Source organism: Artibeus jamaicensis, unplaced genomic scaffold (assembly GCF_021234435.1).
Source record: "Artibeus jamaicensis isolate MK-2021 breed Jamaican fruit bat unplaced genomic scaffold, CSHL_Jam_final contig_387, whole genome shotgun sequence".
NCBI classification, from domain to species: domain Eukaryota; kingdom Metazoa; phylum Chordata; class Mammalia; order Chiroptera; family Phyllostomidae; genus Artibeus; species Artibeus jamaicensis.
In genome coordinates this window covers 42397127-42416436 of record NW_026521812.1, presented here as the reverse complement: position 1 = coordinate 42416436, position 19310 = coordinate 42397127, and positions in this window count along the sequence as shown.

Here is a 19310-nt window from a genome sequence, read left to right as displayed (position 1 = left end):
TATTTCAATGACTCAGAAGGCTTCGGCTATGGGCAACTGATGATTGGCAGCTTCATCACAACAACACACCCACTCAGGCATCATGTCTTGTGCAGTTTTTTTGCAAAACATCAAATCACCCAGGTGACTCAGCCCCCCTACAGCCCAGATTTGGTGCCCTGTGCCTTCTGGCTTTTCCCAAAAATGAAATTACCTTTGAAAGGCAAGAGACTTCAGACTGTCAATGACATTCAGGAAAACACAGTGGGGCAGCTGATGGTCCTTGGGAGAACTGTGTGGGGTCCCAAGGTGTCTACTTTGAAGGGGACTGAAATGTCATTGTCCTATGTACAATGTTCCTTGTATCATGTATCTTCTTCAGTAAGGGTCTCTATTTTTCATAGTACATGGCTGGATAGCATCTGGACAGACTTCATATATATTTAAATTTATTTTAATTTTTTTCTACCATTTATCCCCTTTATACTCTCTTCTACCTCCACCCACCCCCATCCCTTAACAATAACCACACTATTGTCCCTTTTTTCAGAAACAGTTATTGGGAATAAGAGGCTCTAGCCTTTTCTATGCATCTTTCTAACTGAATGTAAAGTATGGATTTACTTTCTATTAAATCTTTTCCTCAGAGAAGAAACTTCTGTTCTGCCGCTGAGAACACAGTTCTCACTATTGAGTTGGCCAAAAAGTTTGTTTTGTTTTGTTACCTGGCTCTAGTAGCACTTTTGTCTTTAACTACATTTGAAATAACTTTGTTAGATTGTATTGTAACAGCTGTCATATCAGCAGGCATTTAAAAAAACTTGTCAAAATTGGTAAATTTTTGTGTAACCATTTTAATACTGAAGGTGGGAGAAAATATGCAATATATTCAGCATACTATACTTTGTTATTTCAAGAAAGATAAAAATGCAACTGAAATGCAAAAAAAAAAAAAAACAAACCAAGATTTGTGCAGTGTATGGAGAAGGTGCTGTGACAGAGAAAAAGTGCCAAAAGTGGTTTGTGAAGTTTCATGCTGGAGATTTCTCTCTGGATGATGCTCGATGGTCAGGTAGACCAGTTGGAGTTGATGGCAATCAAACTGAGACATTAGTTGAGAATATTTAATGTTCTGCCATGTAGGAGATAGCTGACAAACCCCAAATACCCAAATCAATGAAGTTATTGGTGAAAATAAAAAAATGTATCTTTCATTTTACAGGAAAATCTAAATGGCCATTTTGGCGACCCACTAGTTAGAAGTCCTCAGGGCAAAATAAGGTGTTCTGATGGTCCCCTATCCCCATGCTCAGAATGCCAGTACAAGACACCTGGACAAGCTGCAGGAGTTATCTGACAGCCTTCTCCCACCCCCATTCGCAAATCCGAGAACATGAGCATAGCTATTCATGGCTCTAGTGGGGAGGAGAATAGTGAGTCACTATCCTTCAGCCAGTCCTGTGCTGAAGTAGCAGCTTAATGCTGGGAGCTGTTGAGCGGGTTGCCACTCCTACAGACTAGCCTGGCCCTGTTCCTATTATTGGAAGCTCCAAGGACAGCCTCAGGAACCTGTGCAACTAGCAAGCTCTTCATTTCTACTTCTTCCAGGAAATAGCTTATGAGGCCAAGCACCTCAAGAGGCCAGAGTGGGGAGAAGCTGCCCGAATCAGCCCCATTTTGCCTCTAGTCTCTGAGTATTCTGATGAGTGCCCAATCTGTCTGAGGTGAGCATGGCAGATGGTTGCTGTTAGGCAGACCTGTCATTCACAATATCTTACTCCTGGAGATTCTGGGAGGGGAGCACACAAAATCCACCCATTCAGTCATTCATTCATCAGTCATACGTACACTTATTAAATGCCTCCATAGTATTGGTTTCTGGCATCTTGTTGGGTAGCAGGGACACAATGATGAAGAAAATGTCATCTTGTTCCTCAGAGAGTTTGCTGTCTGTCAGAAAGAAAGAGATGGATGTGAACAAATGGTTATAATAACATGATCGGTAGCATGCCGGATGCATGTTGGGGTGGGAAAGGCACAGCAGAGGAGGTGATTATATCTCTGCTCGGGGGATACGGAGACAAGGGAAAGCTTTATAGAGCAGGTGCTATCGGGGCTGAGTCTATGGGTCTTACCAAACACCCACTTCCTGAGCATCCCCGAAGCTCCTTCTGCCTCCAGAGCCAGATCCCAGCAGTCACCAGCTAGTGTCCAACAGCTGAGCAAAGTCATCCTAGGGCCGAGGAGCGTGGGTAAGCCTACAGCCTGTGCAGCAGGCTTCTTCCACTAGGCACTACTCAAAGCCTAGGAACAGAGTGTGGTCTCTCAGGGTCAAAGACCCAGGCCTCAGAGAACATAGATTTGAACCCACCATGAAGTTTCATTTGACTTTTGTTCCTCCCATAAGTAGGGCCATAGACAAAGTGAAATCTTCAGGAAAGACAGAGCGAAAGCATATTTATTGTATACAATTGTGTGGCAGCATTCTCTCCAGCTCCTTCCAGGCCAGGGATAGAAGAGAGGAGAACAGTGTACATACCCGCCTGTGAGTCCAAAAGGCCTTAATTCCACTGTCAAGGCTAACAGAAAAGAGAACCAGAAATGTGGTTTCAGACAAGAACCCAGTTGGGGGGAGGGGTTTCCCAAAGATAACAATGTCCTGTTTCATTGTATGAGGAGACTTTAGTTGTCTGAGAATTTAACTAAGTTGGGTCCCTACTAATAAATTCATTCTACATTGGAAATGAAATTTCACAAATAAAATTCAAATAATTAAATCTAATATTATGGAGAGGAAAGGCCATGCAATCTGGAGTCGATTATTTCTCATAGAAAGAGTACTGCTGCACAGAGCTTGATTATAAAGTCAATCAAGAAGACAGACATTCTTGAGGGGCCTGGAGCCCCTAGACCTTTCGGTCAGCCTTTGAGAGCCTGGAGCAATTTCAGCCAACAAAGGAGACAGGAGTATTCACACCCCCTGTGTTGAACTTAGTCCAGTTCAGCCCCTACTCACTCACTGTGACCACTGGGTGTTAAGCAGCCAACCTATGGTGGAGGCCACCTAGAAAACAGTGACCCTTTTTGGAGACAGCAGCCAGCCCTCCCTCAAAGACAGCGCAGCTTTGCAGTCGGACCGTAGGCACTGGACCTCATGGCCTGAGCTTGGCCTGACCCCCGAGTTTCACTGGCTGTGGGACCAGCGGTGGAGTAGCTCAGCCCCCTGGTGTCAGGCTCCTCCCCTATGGGGTGGAGATAAGATTACCGTGAAAACCCACTGCTGCCCTGTCTTCAGCTCGTCCGACTGTGGATGGGTTTGTGGTTGGGCAGTGTTTCTTGCTCTTCCTGTAAATTCTGAAAGGGCTAGATTTCTACAGGGCGTACCACTAAGTGTGCCTCTCTTGCTCAGTCAGAGAAAGCGGTAACATTAGGGAAGCCAAAACTTTTTTTCTGATTCATATTTTCAAAACTGTTTAGGCTTCTGATTTTTTAAGTCAAAGGTTTGGAAATTCTGGCTCAAGATCAGTTCCTTAGCGGCTGTGTTGCATAATGTGTAACTGGTGTCGAGGTTACGAGTTTCTGTCTGTTCACAATGTTTATGTAAAGACTTCTTTTCACAGTAGATCGGACTCCTTAAAATCTGAGGTTTTCACTTGCTTAAAATGTTCACTCAAAGGCGTTTGTTAACTTCACTAACATGAAACTTTGTTACGATCATTATATTGTCCTGAAGGTTTTGTGCACATTCAAGTTTATGGGTGATGTAGGCATAGCAGATGCTTACATAACAAAATGTAAATGTTAGCAGTCACCTAAAAGGAGATTTAGAAAGTTCAGCCCAGATCTAAAAAACGATGTTAACCCAGGTATCGTTATTACTTCTGATCCGATGACAATTTTAAAATGGGCGGGGATGGTATAGATGAGAAGATTGCCTCACATTTCATAAAGCCTGAGTCCCTATCATGTAGAAAATGACTCCACCCATTGATGTGCATTTTTTCATACCTAAGCATTTCACATGGACAAATGTGTAACATTCAATCCCTTTAGTAGGTATTTATTAGCATAGTAGTTTAGGCATTGGTTTAAAAAATAGAAATCCTTAAATGATCTTTTCTAGAGAGAGATTTATGCTCTGGAAGGGGTGAAAGGTCTAAATAAAAAATTAGGCATATTCGAAGTGGTGGAAATGTAATAAGAGATGGAAGAATAGTGTTGTCCTAAGTAAAGGGAGTTTGGGCTGAACCTTGGAACCTCAGTAAGAGTTTAATCACCTATCAGCAGGAGTAAAGAGCAGGAGTTAAGGGGTAGAATAAGCAGGGTTTCAAAACATTTGAAAAACAGTGATTCTACCACTGTGGCTAGAGGAGATAGAAGGGAAAGGGGCAGCAGATGAAGTGGAAAAGTATCCTGGAAGCAGGGTGGAAAGAATCTTACAGCACTAAAATCAAGGCATCTTAGGGCCAGTACCTTTTGAAGGCTCCAGGGGAGAAACACTGGTTGCCTCCCCCAGCGCCTGGAGGTTGCCTGCATTCCTGCACTCTTGACCCCTCCCCCACAGTGCCCAAATCTCTTGCTTTCACTGGCACGTCTCCTTCTGATATCCATCTGCTGCTGTCCTATAAGAAGTCTTGTGATTACCTTGGGCCCACCCAAACAGTTCAGAAGAATATCCCATCTCATGATCCTTAATCACATCTGCAAAGTCCATTTATCATAACATAGTCACAGTTCTGAGGACTGGGACATGCAGATCTTTGTGGCAATGGGGGTGGACATTATTTTGCCTACCATAGGTAACATGCTGTTGAGTGTAAGAATATGTATAAGACTATCAGGAACTATTATTATAGGTTTCTATACTTGGTCAGATTTTCGTGTTAAAGACAACAATGTTTGTAGTGTAGAGACAAAGACTTTGGACAAGTGCAGGGAGGAGGGGACTAGGACCTGAACTGGGAGTCGGACAATGTGGGTAGAGAAAAGGGACAGAAAACGGTGATAGCAGAACATATATGCAATCACCCTCAGAATAAAAATTTCATCGTTTTGTGCTTTTCCCATCCACTTCTTTGCTGAATTAACAGGGTAGAATGTGATTATTTCTTACTCCTGCTGTAGTTTCAAATCCTGAGCTTTTCATACCCTTAGAGAAAGGGATTTGACTATTTCAGCTGCTTTTGATTTAGGCTTTACATGTAATGATTCGTTAAAGTTGGTTATGAGAAAACATGGGCCATGGAAAGAGGCAAAGAAATTGCGAGGATGGAGGAGACTCGGAGGGGAGCAGGAGATGGGCACTATGGGATGGGATCCCAGCAGCCTGGATTCATTAATCTGGGGGGAGTGGTCTAAGAAGGGGAAATTCCAGTGCCAAGAGAGTGGGCCCGAGAAGGGACATGAATGGCTCAACTCTCACTGAGCACAAACCTCCTGCCTGATGAGGCAGAGAATCTCCTTAGCTCACCAAGTCTTTCCATTTTCCTCCCAGGAATTCAAGGAGTCTACACTGTCCAGCCCCCAGCATGCAGGTGGGGCTGAGTGCTTGGTCTAGCTAATGTGATACGGATGGAAGTAATGAGTGCCGCTTTCAGGCCTGGGATATCGGAAATCACCTATGCTTGATCCTGCTTTCCCTGGGGACTATAAAAATGTAAACAGTGAATCTGTAGGATGGAAAGAACATGGAGGACATCTGTCCTGAAAGTTGCCTGATGAGGACTTTGTATAAGTGAGACATAAACTTTCATTGTATTATGAACTTTCAAGCCACTGAAATCTGGGGTATATGTGTTAATGCAGTATAGCCTCACCTGTCATGTCTAAAACAGCAACTAATTTTGCTCTTAGTTCCCAAGAGAACACCAAACCCAGTGAGTGAACAGTAGAAAGGACATATTGGAAAAAAAGACTTTTCTGGGGTTTCTCTGATTTCCCCTGGTGATACCCCACTGTACCTCACAATGCCTGTCCACCCAAGAAAAGTCAGATCCTGGATACCCAATAAGATAGTGGGGTGGTAGAAAGGCCTGTTCCATAAGAGGGGGACCAAACTATATATGCAAGGTCTGTCCATGCCAGGGGCCTCTGCTGATACCTTGGATACACTATATTATTATTATTTTTCTAATATTTAAAATTAAAAAGAACAGAACCCACAAAAATACTTCTCAATGCTTTCACAGACATAGTCCTCCAACTGGCTTTGTTCTGGACCCTCCGCATTTGTTCTGTCTTAGCCTGGGTTCCCCCTGCCCCAAGCAGAGCCTGAAATAAAAGATGTGTGCAGGTAGTTTAGTTGGCATGTCATCTCAGAGAACAAGAGTAAGGGACCGGAGAGTATAAAATGGGGAAGAAGAAGAAACTACTGTAAGGTTAATTTATCAAGTTATTTACTACTTGTGTGGGGCAGTTGGGGCTGGCTCCTACCATGGCCTGCTGTGCAGCATATAGATGGCTTCACATCTGTAGAGGGGGGAAATACTTATCCATCACCCACGGGCTGAGGGCGGCCCCAGAGGGCAATAACTCTCCCAACCGCAGGGCTGTGCGTGGAGGCCTTGGGAGCCGTCTTCCAGAGTGCTGGGACAATGCCCTGGGGCAGGCAGCAAAGACACTCAGAGCAGCATGCTGCAGGCAAGGCGCTGCCAGCGGGAAGCCAGCTGAAGCCCACACAGCACCGTTTGCCAAAACCAAGGCTGTAAACAGTGCTGAGGCTGAGAAGATGTGTGGGACCAGCCAGTGTCTCCTGCACAGCCCCCTTCCTGACAGCACCCTGGTCTCTTTATAGGGAATCCTTGGAGACATGGGTTCCTCATTCTTATCTCCCAGTTCTCAGAAGCTGACAACCAGTGGTACAGATCTGTCCTCTGCCCAACCCACGCGCACCTCATCAGTGAGTGGATGACTCTGAGAGGCAGGCTGAACACACCACGAAAAGTCCTTGCAGGACCAAGTCCAGTTCCCCACAGTTGTGAGAAACTGGATAACATCCTCCTATATAGGCAAGGACATCCCCAGACCTTGAATCCTGAGAGAGCAGAGCAAGGATAGGAGCACTTGGAAGTTCAGTCTCATGCAGCAGCAGCCTCAGCAGCAACATGCTGGCCAGGCTGTTTCATGGGTGGCTGTCTATATTCCCTGCTTCCGGCATCTGTGCCTCTGAGTCTCTTTGTTCTTGTCATGCAGCATCCTTTTGGGTTTATAAGCCCCTGATGTTCTTCTGATAAATTTACTTCCCTTATGTTAGTCACAGTCAGACTGATAGAACAATCAGTGAGCAGGAGAGAAGACAGGTGGGGAGTGGGCAAGGTGGAAAAGTAATACCATCACCCTCCCTAAACAGTCAGCTTTGAACTCACTGTGTGACTCTCCATTAATCTGTGTAATAAACTACTGGATTTAACATCCAGTATATATTGTGTATACTATATGTTCATATGCGTGTTATGTATATTATGACACGTTTTTAAATAGAAAAATTGTCTACAGAAACCAATTCTAGTACAATCTTACTAGAATTAACAATCACTAAAAAAAATTCCTCTAATTTTTGCCTCAGTGGCTATCAGTAACAGTCTTATCAAAATAAGAGTCTATGCTTTTGATTTTATGCTGACTTAGAGGTTATTCTTGGTTCTGCTTCAATCCAACTTACCTTTAATGACATCTGATAAAGAGATACCTGAAAGTGTGGATGGAATACACACATTTATCTCAGTTGTCTCCTAAAATCCTACTCAAATGATGGTAAAGGAATGAAAGAAAGCATACACACTTAAGGGCAAAGAGGAGCGGAGGACTAGTAATTGACACATCAGTCAGGGGAAAGCTGACACCTAAGTCAGCAGTGGGACAAGGCAACAGCCAGAAATAAGCTGATTTGTGCTGCAGAGCCCAGGAAGGGTACCAGGTACCTTTGAAGAAGAGAATGTGGGGAGATGCTAAAAGCAGAAGAATTAGTCGAAAGTCTATCTTTGCAGCAGTTGGATGCACCCCTCCCCTTCCCCAGTACATGCACCGGGCAGTCACTCTCCCTGACCACAGCTGGACCCTGACAAGTTCTGGATCTGAGAACAGCAGGCTGGGCTGACGTGTGGGTAGGGCATTGTACGGAAATGATGGAGGGATAAATGTACCTATTACAGGGACTTTAGACAGATTGTAAATAATCAGTTGCCATATAAGTTACAAAATTCTGTACGGGGCCAGTAGCGCAATGGATAAGTTACAAAATTTTTAATATTTATGTGTCTCCCTTAATAGAACCTATCTTAGCTATCATTTACAAATGTAAATGTAAATGGCTCTTCTGGCTCTTCTAAGGCTGAGGCCTGCCTAGCTCTTGATAATCCTCTGCTCTGGGAATAGGATGAATCCATGACTACAAACCCCAGCCCAGGAAAGGGAAACCTGCTCTCCAAGATGAGCCACCCAGACACGGTGCACTCTGGTGAGTACTGCCAGTGTTCAGTTCTGGTCATTAATTCTTCATGATGCAGTGGTCACAGAGCAGTCTCTGGGGTCGAGTTGCTTGGGTTCAAACCTGAGCACTGGCAGTTACCTGCTAAGTGATCTTAGACAAGTTACTAACATCCCGGTGCTTCAGTTTCTTTATCTAAAATAATTTTCTAAATGCTTCCAAATCTTTGATAGTTATAATATGCCAGGACTTGCTTCATTTTTTTCTATTAAAAAACTACTCAAAAATTACACTGTGCTCAAAGCTTGAATTTCAAAAACTTCATGCTTGTGTCTCTTTAATGTTTTTATGTTGAAATTCTGATCACCCCCCCGCGTGATCCTAGACTGGATCCTGGACCAGGAAAAAGGGAGAAGGTAGAATAGGCATTATTGAGGTAATTGGTGATATTTAAATATGGACTGGGGATTCGATAATAGTCATTATATCAATGTAGAATTTCCTTATTTCTTAGGAAATTGTGCTGCAATTATGAAAGAAATTGTTCTTGATTTTTAGGATTACAGACTAAGGTATTTAGGGACAAAGGGGCATGATCTCTGCAATGTATTTCCATATAATCAAGAAAAATATATATATATACAGAGAGAGAAACCAAGTGGGGCAAAATGAAGATGTTTAATGGGTGAAACTAGGTAAAGTGCATATGAGTCTTTGCAACCTTTTCATAATTTTGAAATGATACATTAAAATTTATAAGAAAATAAATATACTATGGACAAATCATTTCCTCTTGTATATAATCTTCTCCAGGTGGCATTCAGCAATTATGGTTGATCCCCATAGGTCAGTTTACCCTGTCATCTCCCCTTTCCAAATGTAGAGAAAACTTGACTTCATACCATACACAGTGCCATAATCAAAGGCAAGATAGCTCCAGACTCCCAGAGCCCACTGAATCAGTGAGTATGAAGAAGCACCTAGTTCATGAATTATTCTTCTGATAATATTTTAGATAATTATTTTTCATATATTTTAGGTCTTTTAATAGTATACATTATTATTGTTATTAATCAAATAAGAAAGTTATTTGAAGGATACAGTGAAATCTGGCTGTTGTCGATGGAGGTATTCCCATGTATGAGTGTGATTAGCACAGACTTGCTAAATCTCTCCCTGAGCCATCTGGGAGCACCTTCTCGGTTTAAAACAACACTAGCTAGCTCTGCTCAGTTCTAAGTAGTTTTTACCACAGCTGTTATCTTTACTTAAACCTGGGAAGATTCTCAAATGCCTGGAGTTTGGATATGCCACCTTTCTCTAAGAATCTCATCCTCAAATTGGAAAAAAAAAAAAGACTTCTGTTAAATAAACTATCTCAAATCATTTTTTTTCTGACATAAAATGCTGACCACAGAAATTCCCATCCACTTGTAAGGAGCGAGAGCAGGAAGAGTAATTTTCCTTACTAATTAGTTTAGAACACATTTGTGTGTGTAACTTACTAATGATGCAAAATAAAATTCCTAACAATTTAAGCACTTGCTTGCTCTTAAGTTCAATCTCATGTAAGAAGGATGGATGCAAATGCTCCTTATACACTGGCCTCCCTGTGAGCTCCTGGGTTCTGCCACATCAGCAGCAGTGGAGACCAAATTGACAAAGACGTGACGGATAGTTTATCACTGCACTCAGTAGTTTGCAAATTTAGCTCCTTATTGCAGACCCAATGTAATCTTTTCTGAAGAAGCTGATCTGATCAGAGCATCTCACGTGGAGCCTCAGGGAGACTGCCCTGCAAAAAAACGACCTAGGACAGCCAAGAAGTCAATATAAATGCATTGCAGTCCTCAAAACGAATTATAAAGTTCTAAAAGACACTATTACAAATCACTTCTCCTACCAAAGATGCATGTTCTTAAAAACATGCAAATCAGAAATATTTAAAATAGGCTTCTGATTGTGGTGTTTACTTGTTCAAGTCCAGACTAAGTGTTAGAAATCCTTTAATGTCATTTTTAAAGTTTTTATTTTGAGCTATACTTTGCACACCATAAAACTCACCCATTTGCATTGCGCATGGTAATGACATTTAGTAAATTTCAGAGTTCTGCAGCCATCACTAAATCCAATTTTAGAATGTTTCCCTCACTCCAAAAAGATGCCTCATACATTTTACGTTTAGGGTTTTTTATTGGATTTTTCCACAACTTTTCTACATAAAAATAATTATATACTGGAAATAAAACACTAAAAATGTTAATAAATTTGACTCTGTTGACATTCAGACATAATCAATAATTTTCCTAGAAAGGAGCACATTTTGTATGTACAATTTTTTTAAAGGGAGACTAACTAATTAGGCACATGTTATAGTTTTCCTTAAGTAATTTTTATAAAATTCTGGATAAAAGGGGATGTGTGTAAACTGAGACTTGCCCCGCTTTTGTACAAGCAAAACTGGCATTATTCAGATGGCACATGGCACAAATAGCAGATGTGAGTCATTGTGTTCCTCTCATTCTTTAATGCTTCTGTTGCTCACCACAGTCTCTAAGTGGAGAATACGTCATACTCTAGCTGAGGTCATTCTGCCCATCGAAAAGGGTAGGGCAACATCAGGTCACATTTAAAATGGGAACCTAGTCCAAGCCCTAGTTTTTCTTTTCATTGGTTAATATTTTCTGGATAATAGAGAATATTACACAGAAATATATTGCTTTTTGTGGTGAAGAAAAAGCAATATACATTGCTTTTATGTGCTCTTGATCTCTTCCATTCTTCCTCCTCAGGGAACATCACCCAGCACCCTTTCTTCAAGGTGTGCTTCTTTTTTGTCATTTCATAGACATACAGAAATCCGAAGATTTTTTCAAAAGCATGTTAGGCACACATACACCATGTGTAAGGTGAATTTGTAATACTTTCTTTTCAGAAATTATTTTACTTACTTATTTTTAGAGTGAGGGTAAGGGAGGGAGAGAAACAGCAACGTATGGTTGCCTCTCTCGAACCCCCTACCAGGGAGCTGGCCCACAACCCAAGCATGTGCCCTGACTGGAAATCAAACCAGCAACGCTTTGGTTCACAGGCCAGCGCTCAATCCACCGAGCCACAGCAGCCAGGGCTATAGTACTTTCTTTTAGTAAAATATAAAAGTTGGTGGCTTAGATGTCTTAGAATGTAAGCTCCATGAAGGTAAAAGTTTTGTCTGTTTTGTTTACTGACATATACCAAGCTCCTAGAACAGCTCCTGGCACATAGGAGGTATTTAAGAACTACTCATGGAAGGCACTGGCTGGTGTAGCTCAATGGATTGAGCATGGGCCTGCAAACCAAAGGACTGCAGTTTGATTCCCAGTCCGGGCACATGCCTGGGTTGCAGGCCAGTTCCCAGCAGGGGACACATGAGAGGCAACCATACATTGATATTTCTCTCCCTCTCTCCTTCCCTTTTCTTCTAAAAATAAATAAATAAAATCTTTAAAGAAAAAGAAATACTTGTTGAGGAAATCAAATGAAGTTCTTTCTTGAATAAAGTTTTTAATATTTTTAATCCTAAATGACTGTGTAGATTTGTCTATTTCATTGCTATGTTATGAAAAGCATTTTGATTTGTTATAAAGCACATATTATAGAAGTGGATAAATTCCTACAAAAATACAACCTACCAAGACTGAACTATAAAGAAACAGAAAATATGAACCAATTAATTACTAGTAGGAAGATTAAATCACTAATCAAAAACCTCTCAGAAAACAAAACCTCTCAGAAAACAAAAATCCAGGGCCACGATGGCCTCATTAGTGAATTCTCTTAAATATTTGAAGAATTAATACCAATTCTTCTCAAACTGTACTAAAAATAAAAAAGAAGGGAATACTCTCAAACTTATTTTGTGAGGCCATCATTATCCTGATACCCAAACCAGACAAGGACTCTACAAGAAAAAGAAAATTACCCATCAATATCCCTGGTGAACATAGATGCAAACTCTTCAACAAAATATTAGTACACCAAATTCAACGATACATTAAAAGGATCACATCATAATCAAGTGGGGTTTATTCCAGGAATGCAAGGAAGTTTCAACATCTGCAATGTGATACACTACATTGACAAAATGAAGATTAAAAATCATCTGGTCATTTCAATAAATGCAGAAAAAGCATTCAACAAAATTCAACATCCATTTATGATTTAAAAACTCTCAACAAAGTGTGCATAGAGAGAATGTACCTCAATGGGATAAAGGACTATGTGACAAACTCACAACTAACATCATACTCAGCAGTGAAAAGTTTATTGCTTTTACTCCAAGTTCAGGAACAATGCAAGAATGTCCACTCTCACCACATTTATTTAACTAAGCATTGGAAGTCCTTGCCAGAGCAGTTAGGCAAGAAAAAGAAATAAAATGGACCTAGATTGGAAAGGAAGAAATAAAACCGTTTCTATTTGCATATTACATGAAATTCCACATAGAAAACTCTAAAGACTCCATTAGAAAAATGGTTAGCACTAATAAACAAATTCAGTAAATATTTCATATCTTACAAAATTAATATAAAATCAGCTGCTTTTCTATACACTAATAACAAACTATCAGAAATATAAGTTAAGACAATAATCCATTTACAGTTACATAAAAAAACATACCTAGTAATAAATTTAATCAAGGAAGTGAAAGACCTATACACTGAAAACTGTAAGATACGGATTAAATAAATAGAAGAAGACACAAATAAATGCAAAGATATTATGTGCTCATAGACTGGAAGAATTGATATTGCTAAAATATCCATACTACCCAAAGCAAACTACAGATTTAATGCAATCCTATCAAAATTCCAATGGCAATTTTCACATAAACATAAAAAATAATACTAAAAATGTGTATGGGATCACAAAAGACCCTGAATACTCTTGAGAAGGAAGACTAAAGTTGGACACATCATGGCCCCTGATTTCAACTCATATTACAAATATAAAGTAACCAAAACAATAAGGTATTGGCATAAAAACAGACATATAGATCAAAGGTCCAGAATCGAGAGCCCAGGGGGGAAAGAGCCATGTACATACGGTAAATTAAATTATGACACAGAGCCAAGAACATCCTGTGAGGAAGGGACAGCCTGTTCAGTGAGTGGCGTTGGGGAAACTGGATAGCCGCACACCAAAGGGTGAGACTGGACCCCTACCTCATACCACACACAAAGAGCAACTCCAGAAAAAAAATGGATTAAACACTTCAGCGTATAACCTGAAACCATAAAAAAACCATAGAAGAAAACATAAGTCCGAAGCTCCTTGACAGTGGTTTTGATGATGATTTTTTTTGTATTTGACATCAAAGACAAAACAAAAGCAGGAAAAACAAACGTAAACAAGTTGAACTCTATGAAACTAAAAGCTTCTTCACAGCCAAGGAAGCCATCAACAAAATAAAAAGGCAAACCTACCAAACGGGAGAATATCTTTGGCAAATCATATGTCTGATAAGGGGTTAAAATTCAAAGGTAGAAAAAAACCAAATACAACTAAATAGCAAGAGAACAAACAATCCAATTAAAAAGTGGGCAGAGGACCTGAATGGACATATTTCCAAAGAGGAGACACAAATGGCCACCAGGTACCCAACATCACTAATCATCAGGGAAATGCCAATATAAACCACAGTGAACTATCACCTCAAGTTAATAGAATAGGTGTTACCAAAAAGACGAGAAATAGCGAGCGTTGGTGAGGAGATGGAAAAAAGGGACACTTGGTGCTATTGCTGTAAATGGTCGTTGGGGCAGCCACTACAGTAAACTGTGTTGAGGTTCCTCAAAAAATGGAACTACCATGTGATCTAGCCATTCCACTTCTAGGTATTTCTTCAAAGGAAATGAAAAGAGGATACTGAAAATACAGTTGCACTCCCACGTTTGCCGCAGTGTTATTTATAATTGCCAAGATGTGGAAACAACCTGAGTGTCCACCAACGGACACTTTACCCATTTTATCCATTGATAAAGATGTCACTCCCACACATACACACATAGTGGAACATTGTTCAGCTGTAAAAAGAAGGAAATTCTGCCATTTGTGACAACATAAACAGCCCTTAGGGCATTATGGTAAAAGCAACAGTTCAGAGAAAAACAAATACTATATGACCTCACTTACATGTCGAATCTAAAAAACAAAACAAAACAAAAAACCGAACTCATAGATATAGAGAGTGCATTAGTGATTGCCAGAGAGAGAGGCAGGAGATGGGAGTTAGTGAAATGGGTAAAGGTGGTCAAAAGGTACAAACTTTCAGTTATAAAATAAGTTCTGGGGAGGTAAAGTACATCCTGGTGCCTAGGGTGAGTAATACTGTACGTCTATTTGAAAGTTGCCAAGAGAGTAAGTTTTAAACGTTCTCATCACACGAAATAGGGAATTGTAACTATGCACGGTGATGGATGTGAACCAGCCTTACGATGATGATCATCTTGCAATATGTGCAAAATATACAAATATCAAATCCTTATGTTGTACATCTGAAACTAATATAATGTTATATGTCAATTATATCTCGATTTTTTAAGGCCCATATTTTAAATGCTCTAGTGGGACTCTCATAGAACTCTAAAATAAATCTAAAATGTAACATGAATAAGTTATATGGGCCTGTCCACACTGGAAATCACTTTCAACAGCTATATAAATAGGTGGCATAAACGGAATTTATTAACAGAAAATTTGGGATATTCTAGCTCCAATAATCCATATTTATATTTCTCAGTTTACCTAAATTTGGTCAGTCTTGCCATATATTTATTGATTCTCCCCTTTTTCTATTACTGCGTTCCTTTGTCCCCACGATTTTAAGATAATTGATGTTTTCTCAGACTTATGTCCTATTATCACATTACATCTCTCCTCTCCACACCAGATCCAGTCACCTTAAGTAAACTTGTTTCTCCAGCATTCCCAGATATGGATTACATCATTTATATATCTTTTATATGTGCATCATTTATATATCACTGATGCATCCTCCAGACTTCATGAGAGTCTTCCTCAGGGCTACTAATTTCACTTCTTCCTGCCTCCTAGGGGACCATAGCCATAATCCAGTCCCCTCTCTCCAGAAGCCTCTGTTTTCCTGTCATCCTATCATCCTATTCTCTCTTGTACCCTAAAACCCAAACCCCTCTACTGACCCAGGATTCTCCTTCTCTTTTTTCCTTTCAAAGGGTAGCCTCTCTCGTTGTCTTTGTTCTTCACCACTACAGCTCAACGTGCTGTATAAAAGTTTCTGTCCCCATACACTCAAGATATTAGTTTAAAGTTGCTTAAACCCCTTAACTGACAAATTCAAGTTTCATGAATCCTTATTTTGCTTGACCCCTTGGTAGAACTTAATGTCTTGGACCTTTCCTTCCTTGTTGGAATTCTTTCATCCCATGTTCCCACCACATCTGCTCCACAAATGCACCCTCTACCACCCTCATCCCTTTTCTGTGAGATCCTATTTAATTAATTAATTAACTAATTGCATGTCCTCTCAGTTTACGATTAAATATTGCTCTTCAGAGCTCTATCACTGGTCCTGTTTTCAAGCTACAAAATTTCTCTGGGAAAACCAGTCAGTTCCTATGGTTTTGGTCACCACCTCCTCTATGATGATGCCCACGTGTAAATCTTAGCCCTAAATGATCTATTGAACTCCAGATCTTATCTCTGCTTGTCCCCTGGGTATCTTCTCCACCTACGTGTTACTAAGCCTTCTAAAATCTATTAGATCACTTCTGGGTTCCTTTCTTTGCACTGACTGCATTTTACGTGCACGATGGAAAATTAACTGAATATTTGGTAGCCAGAAGGGCAGATTATGGTACTCTTACAATGCTGCTTATTTCTGTTCCTCCTCTTTCTGGATCCCTGGTGGAACTGTATACTTGCTACTTAGAAGTTAGGTGTGCCATATGACTTTAGTTGGCCAGTGAAACATATTGGAGGTGATGTGTGTCACTTTTAGGCAGAAACCTCTAAAACTGGCACACGCATAATTTTACTCCCTTCCTCCTGTTATGACAAGTGGCAACACTGCAGAGGAAAGAGGCTCCATCAGCTTGTGTCCTTATGTGAAGGTGGTGGGAAGCAGATCTCCCACCAACCAAAAATGGACCTACGACCTGACTGAGAAATGAACTTCTATTAAGTTAGTCGAGCCTATGAGATTTTGGAGTTGCCACAGAGCCCAGCCCAACCTGATTCAAGATCCCAAACCAAATTCATTAATTTTTCCCTGTACTTTATTAACAGATAAAATAGCATTAAAGCATCCGGCCTGCCTCTTCTCCTGTGTCCCAGCTTTGTTTGTCTTTGAGCCACCACCATCTCTATCCACTTAACCAGGCTAGAAAACCTAGGAGCGCGTCTGGCCTCCACTTTCATGTCCACCCACATTTTATGATTTGTCTAGTTCTGTAGACTGTATTTCCTAAGTATCCCTCAAATACATTCTTTCACGTATGTCCTTAATAAACATCTTCTGATTATGTGTTGCCTCAACCATTGCAGTGATTTTGTGAATGATCTTCTTGTCTCTATTATCAGTCTTCCCTAAATCCATCTTCCATATGGCTTCCAGAGTAATTTTCAAATGCGAACGTTGACCATTCCACTCTCCTGGCACTTACAGAATAAAGCTGAAATGCTTCATCGTGGACGACTAGGCTCTTAATAGCCTGTCCTTTCTATCCCTTCAGCCACAGCTCTGCTCTAGCGAGACCTAACCCTGAATCACTGTTCTTTCTCCTCCCATTCCTCTCCCCCTACCCCTCACATACGCTATACTATTTTCTGACTGATTCTTGTAGAAATTCCAATTTAGGTCTCGTTTACTCACAGAAGTTTTTCATAGTTGTCCCAAACAGACATATCTATTTCTTCCCTCATGCTACTTCTCTTGAGTAAAATGTGCTTTCCACTTATCTGGAAAGCACAGTCCTTAGTATATTATAGGTGCCTCACAAAATGTTTATAGACTGAAATGATAGGCCATTTGATCAGATAGTTCAACATCTGTTAAAGGCGTGTGTGTGTGTGTGTGTGTGTGCGTGTGACACTATTGAAGACATCTCCAATCCACCCCCTTCCTCCTCCCAGGTACTGCTCCCCCCAGTTTAAAATTTGTGGATGACTTACTAGAAGTTAGGCACTGTGGCGAGCATTCTGTAAGTGTTATCTTATTTTGCCTAACAATAATTCTAGGACAGAGTGGTGTGGCACACTGGTGGCTGCAAGAGGCACACTGATGTGCCAGAAGAATTTTTAAAACCTGCAGTACCTGACTATTCAGTCAGGGGCACTGACCTCTTTCCCCTTGGACTGTCAAATTAAAAAATGACAACAGCCATTCACACCTAGGCATGTGTGAATGAATCAAAGTTATGCCTATTTTTGTCACATCAGCAAAAAATATATTTTTGGGTCTGCTGCAGAGTTTTAGTAACTACTTGATATGTGTCATGAGCTGAAAAGGGTTGAAAGTCACTGTTCTGGGGCATTGAGCCACACATTAAGTACCCATCGTTACTGATTTGCATTATAGGAAGCAAACCTGTCTCACCTTCCTGATGGGCTGTCCTTATAGACCCTTAGGTATTAATTCAATGGAATGTTTTCCTATGCAGTAACTGACTGAGTAGCCGAAACACTATAGCTTACATTCAAGTTTTTTTTTTTAATTTTTAAAGATTTTATTTATTTATCTTTAGAGGAGAAGGGAAGGAAATAGAGAGAAATATCAGTGTATGGCTGTCTGTCATGTGTCTGCTGCTGGGAACTGGCCTGCAACCTAGGCATGTACCCTGATTGGGAATCAAACCGGGATACTTTGGTTCGCAGGCTAATCCATTGAGCTACACCAGCCAGGGCTCAAGTTGTTTTTTTTTTTTTTTTTTTTAATCTACAACTTTTAAGGGGAAGTCAGCACTGTTATTGAAAACATTTTGAAAAAGTATGGCATTTATACATCATCTTTCTTTTGAAGTATAACACTTTTTTTTTTACCATGTTTAATGGACCTCTGTATATAAGGGAGGGGTAATTTTCTTTTTTTAATAACAAGTTTATTTCAGCAGGAAGTTTTGATAATTCAAAGTTTTAGGAACTCAATACAAATATAAAGTACACTTTGAAATTTATAAAACCTCGAAATACATAGAGCGCAATTAATATAACTTCATGAGAACTGGACGTGTGCGATATTGAAATGAAATATGTGAACATGCAGTGAGGGTTAATTTAAACAAGAGAAACCGGGCAGGGAAGCTGACTAACTTGTTCCATATCATAGTTTTCCAAGGGTTTATTATCATTCTACACATACTACACCCCCCAAAATAAATTTCTAATTATCATTGAGTGACAAAATGCCAGCTAGTGACAGAATTGCTTCCGGGGACTAATGAGTTGTTGGGGGAAATCACATTATATTATGAGAAGGTAATAAATCGCATGACTCTAGTCTCTGGCCCTCTGGGCTGGAACATTCAAGGTTTTACAGTTCATCTCTTCTAAATTCTTTTATTACCTTCAAATAATGATAGGCAGATATATGAACCAAGCCTGTTAATGCATTTAAAAGAATAACCTATGTTCCTTTCGTAAGGAGTCCATTCATTCACCCATCTTGTACTGTGCCAGAAAGAGGAATTAAGGCCATTCCTTTAATTTTTTCCAGCATCCCATCTTTTAGAATATGGGGAGCAGAACCAGTTTCATTTCCCATAGGCCAAAAAGCCCTGAAACTTGGGGGAGTCAAGCAATTACCAGCCACTTAGTCTTTTTGCAGAAATACACAAAACGTGTAGAATCGCTTAATTTTATCCCCTCCTAACCTCTTCTCTTGGAAATT